This window comes from Aethalodelphis obliquidens, unplaced genomic scaffold (genome assembly GCF_003676395.1).
Source record: "Aethalodelphis obliquidens isolate GAN/ISIS:26980383/991018 unplaced genomic scaffold, ASM367639v1 scaffold139, whole genome shotgun sequence".
Lineage (NCBI taxonomy): Eukaryota > Metazoa > Chordata > Mammalia > Artiodactyla > Delphinidae > Aethalodelphis > Aethalodelphis obliquidens.
In genome coordinates this window covers 64,124-72,036 of record NW_020838083.1, presented here as the reverse complement: position 1 = coordinate 72,036, position 7,913 = coordinate 64,124, and positions in this window count along the sequence as shown.

Here is a 7,913-nt window from a genome sequence, read left to right as displayed (position 1 = left end):
ATTATGTGTATTCTTCTTGGGGCTCTTTTTCTCATTTTCTAAGGACTTTGCAACGTTTGATATTTTCAGACGCTTATTTTTTTATTTTTCCGATCATTATAGTTCTTACTTTTTTTTTTTTTTTTTTTGCTTGTATGTGCTGCAAATATCTGTAGATCAGTTTGGAGACAATGACATCTTTATGAGATTACAATTTCTGATACATGGACATAATATATCCTATACTTAATTACATTTTCTTCAATGTCTCACAATAAAGTTATATACAATTTTCCATAAGGATCTTGCACATCTTTTGTGTCAATTGTATCTCAGTAAAGCTAGAAGAAAAAATAAATTCCTGATTTAAACGGCCTTGGTCATGATGTATTATCATTTTTAGATTTTGTTGGATTTGGTTTGCTAAAATTTTATTTAGAATTTTTTTCATCTAGACATTGAATGGTGATGATTTGCAACTTTCCTCTCATATTTTACTTATCCAATTGGTTATTGAGATTATGCTAGCCAATGTTCATAGCAGCACTATTTACAATAGCCAAGATATGGACACAACCTAAGTGTCCATCAACAGATGAACACAAATGAATGGATAAAGAAGATGTGGTGCATATATATAATGGAATACTACTCAGCCATTTAAAAAAGGGATGAAATAATGCCATTTGCAGCAACATGGATGGACCTAGAGATTATCATATCATGTGAAGTAAGTCAGACAAAGACAAAAATCATATGATATCACTTATATGTGGAATCTAAAAAAAGTTATACAGGGCTTCCCTGGTGGCGCAGTGGTTGAGAGTCTGCCTGCCGATGCGGGGGACACGGGTTCGTGCCCCGGTCCGGGAAGATCCCACATGCCGCGGAGCGGCTGCGCCCGTGAGCCATGGCCGCTGGGCCTGCGCGTCCGGAGCCTGTGCTCCGCAACGGGAGAGGCCACAACAGTGAGAGGCCCGCGTACCGCAAAAAAAAAAAAGTTATACAAATGAACTTATTTACAAAACAGAAACAGGCTCACAGACATAGAAAACAATGTTATGGTTACCAAAGGGGAAAGGGCTGGGAAAGGGATAAATTAAGAGTTCGGGATTAATTATACATTACTATATATAAAATAGATAAACAACAAGGACCTACTGTATAAGCACAGGGAACTATATTCAATACCTATAATAGAAAAGAATCTGAAAAAGAATATATATATGTATATGTATGTGTATATATATATATATATAAAACTGAATCAATTTGTTGTACTCCAGAAACTAACACAACATTGTAAAACAACTATATTTCAATTAAAAAAAAAAGTAAATCCAGGAAATTGCTAGAAGAAATATGCAAAATAAAGGGATTAAAAAAGAGTATGCTAACGTCATAAAATTAGTTAGGCAGTGTTTCCTCTTTTTCTGTTCTTGTGGGGAGTTTGTGTAATATCGAAACTCTCTCTTCCTTAAACTTGTTTCTTAGAATCTGCTGTGATAGAGTTACCATGTTTTTCTGGATCTTTCCAATGTATACATGTCATTAAACTTTTGTTTGATGTTCTCTTGTGTATAAATAAAGAAAAACGTGATAATTGAGGGAAAGTATTTTATTGATAATTCATTATGTATAATGTTTATAGAATTTCTACTTTTATTGATGAGTTACTTTTAAATGTTTTTTTTAAATTCCCAAACATATGAAGGTTTTTATAGTTACTATTTAACTACTAATTTCTAATTTATTTGCATTGTGGAGCCAAAGAGTGTAGTTGTATAATATCACTCCGTTGAACTCTCTTGAATAATTACTTTTTAATAGGAAAAATCCTAAATATTATGTTTTAAGAAGTAAAAACATCCCCACAAGATATTTATTAATTATAAATGGGAAAAATTGTAAATTTACAGTGGAGAAACTGGCAGACATCACCTTATCCAAGTGATCAAAGTTAGCATCATCCGTAATGGGATAAATCAATATCATGGGTCTTCTGATATAATGCACTGAGAAGGACAAAAAGCACTTCTATAGGGGCTTCCCTGGTGGCGCAGTGGTTGAGAGTCCGCCTGCCGATGCAGGGGACACGGGTTCATGCCCTGGTCCGGGAAAATCCTACATGCCGCGTAACGGTGGGCCCGTGAGCCATGGCCGCTGAGCCTGCGCGTCCAGAGCCTGTGCTCCGCAACGGGAGAGGCCACGGCAGTGAGAGGCCCGCGTACCGCAAAAAAAAAAAAAAAAGCACTTCTATAACCTTTTCATAACCTGAATTGAGAGACATCCTCCACAATAACAGGCCTAAACTCTTCAATAGTGGCAAGGTCATCAAAGGCAAAGACTGGGGAACTGTTCCAGACTAAAGGAGGTTAAGAAACATGAAAACTAGGGACTTCCCTGGTGGTCCATAGGTAAAGAATCCGCTTTCCAATGCAGAGAACTAGGGTTTGATCCCTGGTCGGGGAACTAAGATCCCACATGCTGCGGGGCAACTAAGCCCATGCGCCACAACGAAGAGCATGAGCACTGCAATGAAGATTCCACGTGTCACAACTAAGACCTGACACAGCCAAAAATAAATAAATAAATAAATAAATAAATTGAAAGAATGGTTATTTGAAAAAGACATGAAAACTAAATGTAATGTGTGATCCTAGATTGAATCCTAGACCAGAATTTTTTTCTTTTGCCGTAAAGACATTTATGGCACAATTGATAAAAGTCAGATAAGGTCTATAGATTAGATCGGAGTACTATATCAGTGTTAATTTCCTGATTTTGATTATTGTGCTGTGAATGTCCTTATTTTTATGAAACACCCCTGAAGTACTGGCAGTAAAGGAGTATCATGTCTGCAACTTACTCTCAAATGTTTCAGTGGAAAAAATGGCAGTAGAAGGAGGCACGGAGACAAGGAGGAAAAAAGCCATCAGGATAATCTGTGGCCAAAGGACTCTGGACACAGTGATATCTAACATCTAATTTTAAATATTTGCCTTTCACCGTAAGCAAACCTTTACTATGTTTTGCTAAAATTAGGGCCTGATGTTTCCTGTAACTTGGGAGATGAAGGGAGAGACCTTTTTCTTCTTGGGATACAGAGGAGCATGGAGGGGGCAGAGCTTGGAAGAGCTGTCATGTCAATCAAGGAGGTAACCGGCCGGGGTCTTGGAACAGCAGTCCAGAGCAAAAAGTGAGAGGAGAGGACCGGAAGAGATCTGTGGTGCATGGAAGCATTTCTGGCACTCTCAGAAATCTTAATGCACGGAAACTAGATAAGAGACCAAACTTTCTGTATTTACACATAATGAGAGCTGACAATATCAGGTGGGCATCAAAAATCTCAGTGACACGGATAGCTGGAAACCTAGGGACATTCAGATTGCAAATGGATAGTTTTCTCTGCTAAAAAGTAAAAGAAATTGAACAAAACACTTTGACCCTCCCTCCCTTCCCCTTGTATTGAATATAGAGGAAAGAAAAAGAGTAAAAACAGGTACTGTAGAATTTTTGGTTATATAGATTCTCCAGAGTATAAAGACAACTGCATCCTGGTCTTTAAAACTACATGAGGGCTTCCCTGGTGGTGCAGTGGTTGAGAGTCCGCCTGCCGATGCAGGGGACACGGGTTCATGCCCTGGTCCGGGAAGATCCCACATGCCGCGGAGCGGCTGGGCCCGTGAGCCATGGCCGCTGAGCCTGCGCGTCCGGAGCCTGTGCTCTGCAACGGGAGAGGCCACAACAGTGAGAGGCCCGCGTACTGCAAAAAAAAACCAAACAAAAAAACTACGTGAAATACATTGTACATGTGATTGATGCCATGAACATCAGAATAGATCAGAAGTACACTTGGAGATCATTGCAACTTTATACATAAGAGAATAAAAGGAGGTTGTAGGAAGGTGGGGTGTGGTAGACATGGGGAATGCACCACCCAGATCTCCCTTCAAGGGAGGTTTCCTGCCCAGATTTGGAGAGGGCAGTCGGCAGACCAGCCTCTAAATGTCAGCTCCTTCAAGGCCCGCCTCAGCTGCAATGAGCTGCATTGCTTGGGGTCACAAACCACTCCCAGACTCACAATCTACAACTGACAACTGGAAAATGAGTTATGGACAATATAAAGTCTCAAACATTCAGCTCAATGCTGGACAACTCTGTTGGGCAAAATTCACTGTACAGCATCCTGCCTGGTTGGCTAAGGTTTGTTGAGGGCTGCATCCCAGTTCAACTGCTTTTCTCTACCCAATTCTGCTTCCTCCCATTCTATTCAGGGTGCTGCTCTGTCATAAACATCTTTCACCTTAAACTGCAGCTCAGCATCTGCTTCTGGAGAACTCAACCTGCAACATGATGTGAGAGGATATAGCAGACTCTGTAGACCTAAGAAAGATACGTAGTGTGGCAGACGTAAATTGATATATGAACAAAGGTATTTCACTACCTAGGATGAGGAAGAGGGAGAAAGAGAGGCCCATGGTTTAGCATGAAAGGAGATGAGGGTAAAGTTGGCATGTGTTTGGATGTTGGTTCTGATGCTTTTGCAGAAACCTCAAGTTGACAATGGCTTAAAGAAATTAGAAGTGTATTTCTCATAAAGAAGTAAAAAATGATGTGTTATTCCTCTGAGAAGTCAACAAAGTCCAAGACCTCTTCCATTTTGTTGCTCTGCCTCACTTGACATGCTTCACATGTTAAGCAATATAGGCCAGGTCATGGTGCAGGAACAAACGATCCCCAAATCTCAGTGGCTTACAACAAACATTTGCTTTCTCACTTACACTGCAGGTCTGCTGGGGGTTCACTTTGGCTCTGCTCCACATCCTTCTCATGTGGGGATGCAGGCTGCCAGAAGAACCCTATCTGAGACATCACCAGTCTTGTGGCAGAAGAAGACAAGAGCAAGGAGAAACTACATGATGGTCTTAGAGCTTTTGCTCAGAGTAGCACACATCACTTCTCATATTTAATTGGCCAAAGCAAATCAAATGGCCAAGTTTGATTTCAATGTGGCAGTAAGTGTAATCCTAATCCAAGGAGGGACAGACAATATTTCGGAAAAGACTACAATACATCACAAATATTTGCTCACAAAAATTCACTTCTCTTCCTTTCATATTCAAGATATACCTCCATCCCTAAAGAAAACAACTCAAAAATTCCATCCCAGTGGGATGTCCCATGATAGAGTAAGTCCTGATATTGTGATAGTCTTCATATTAGGTCTGGAGAGGACTCTTTTTGGAGATTTAAGTTATCTACCCTCCCCCGCCCCCAACACAACACGTACACACTATGCAATGCGAAACAGTAAGTAGATAACCTCAGTAAATCCTCCCATTCAGACAGGGGAAGAATGGGAGGCACAGGATAGTCACTGATCCGTAAAAATTCTGAAATTCGTCTGGTCAGGCAGACATTGACTTGGACTTCTGACCTGGGGAGGAGAGTGTACTTTGATCAGTTTTGCTCCCAGTAAGTGGTTCCCCTTGTCCACTACTCCCCAAGGTTCTTGGTTTCACCCTCAGAGAGTTCCTCCTTTTGCATCATCTTCTTCTGCCACATTTAAAGAGGAAACTGGGAACCATTCTCTCCCTGCATGCTGAGCAGCTTCCTGCCCCTAGAATGCTGAGCAGCTTCCTGCCCCTAGAATGATGGGGGCCCAAGGTTTGTTTCAAGTCTCAGGAAGTCACAGTTTTTGGCTTTTTAGTCAATGACTTTCTGGCAATTTAACTTTCTCGAAAACATTTTTTGTTAGTGTTGTTTGAATCTATTTGGTTCCAGTTAACTCCATGTGTCAATACCTAGAATTCTTTTTGAAATATACTTCTCTCTTTAGATTTAATTCCATGTACCTTGAACTTAGCAGGCTTCCATAGGAGACCCATGTATTCAAGCTCTTTTCTCCGAGCCATTTTCTCGACTGAAATAATTTATTCACTGTCAACTTAATTGATTCAGAGATTTCACCCTTGGGTTTAATAGCCACTTCATTAACTGCATCTTTGCCAACAGGCTGAGTTTGAATCTCACTTCTTTGTTGAATCTAAAAAACAAATGAACAAACAAAACAGAAACAGGCTCACAGATACAGAGAGCAAACTGGTGGTTGCCTGAGGGGAGAGAGGTTGGGGGATGGCAAAATAGGTAAAGGGGATTAAGAGGTACAAACTTCCATTTAAAGAATGAATAAGTCCTAGGGATGTAATGTACAGCATAGGGAATATAGTCAAGAATATTGTCATAACTTCGTATGGTGATGATGGTAACTAGACTTATTGTCTTAATCATTTCAAAATGTATAAAAATATCAAATCACTACATTGTACACCTGAAACTAATATACTTTGTATGCTAATTAAAACAATTAAAATTAAATTAAATTTTAAAAATATTTAAAGCATTACACCAGGAAATGGAAAAAAAATCTGGATAGTTTATGTAGATTTCCTTGCTTTCAAGGAGGTGTATCTTCAATCTCCATCCTTTGAGTGTGGGCTGCACTTACTGACATGAAGAGTGGGGAAAAGTAACTTTACAGTAGAGAAACCTAGCAAGCACTACCTCAGTCAGGTGACCAAAGTTAACATCATCAGTGGTAAGTCACATTGAGAGCCTATGTCCTTGATATGATGTGATGAGAATGACTCAGCCCCTGTGGTTTTCCTCTCAAAAACCCATAACTCCAGTCCAATTACGAGAAAAACATCAGACAAACCCAAATTGAGGGGCATTGTACAAAATGCCTGACTAGTACTCATCAAAACTGTCAGAGTCACCAGAAACAAAGTCTGAGAACTGTCACAGAACAAAGGAAGCTAAGGAGACATGACTACTGAATGTAATGTGGTATCTTGGATGAGATCCTGGAACAACAAAAAAAGGACATTAGGGAAAAACTAAGAAACCCAAATAAAGTGTGGAGTTTAATTAACAGTAGTGTCCCTTTTTAATAAATATTTATTTATTTTTTAAAATTAATTTTTGGCTGCGTTGGGTCTTCGTTGCTGCACGCGGGCTTTCTCTAGTTGTGGTGAGCGGGGGCTCCTCTTTGTTGCGGTGCCCGGGCTTCTCATTGCAGTGGCTTCTCTTGTTGCAGAGCATGGGCTCTAGGCGCACGGGCTTCAGTCGTTGCAGCATGAGGGCTCAGTAGTTGTGGCATGTGGGCTCAGTAGTTGTGGCTCACAGCTGTAGAGCGCAGGCTCAGTAGTCGTGGCACACAGGCTTAGTTGCTCCATGGCATGCGGGGTCTTCCTGGAGCAGGGATTGAACCCATGTCCCCTGCACTGGCAGGCGAATTCTTAACCATGGCGCCACCAGGGAAGTCCCAACAGTAGTGTCCTAAGGTTGGTTCCTTAGCTGTGACAAATGAACCATAGATAAGATGCTAACAAAACGAGAAAGTGAGTGAGGGTATACGGAAGCTTTCTGTACCAACATTGTAACTTTCCTGTAAGTCTAAAACAAAATTTAAACTTAAAAATTAAAAAACATTTTGTTTTATTTTTACAATGGCTGGGTAGATTTTCAGATCTTAGTGAAGTTAGGTCCCAAATGGTTAGAGCCAGATTGCAGATAGGCAGGTACTCCCAGCAAAACCCAACTAGAGGTTAATCTTGCTTAACCTTTTGCTGGGTCATATTTGACCCTCTCATGGAGTCACTGGCCTCAGTGCTCCCTTTTTCCAAAATTTAATAATTTATTTTACAGCACCATTTTTTTTCTGTTTAATGAGACACAAACTCTCAAATTTTTACTTAAAACAGAAATGCAGCATATATACAAGGTAAAGCTTTCCTCATTCGTATGGAAGAAGAAGGCAGCATCAATAATCCTCTTCAGTCTAAAGAGAAACTCATGAGTATTTATATATTTTTTAAATATTATAGTTTTAAAATATTATTACTAGGGCGATAAATAAATCATTAAGT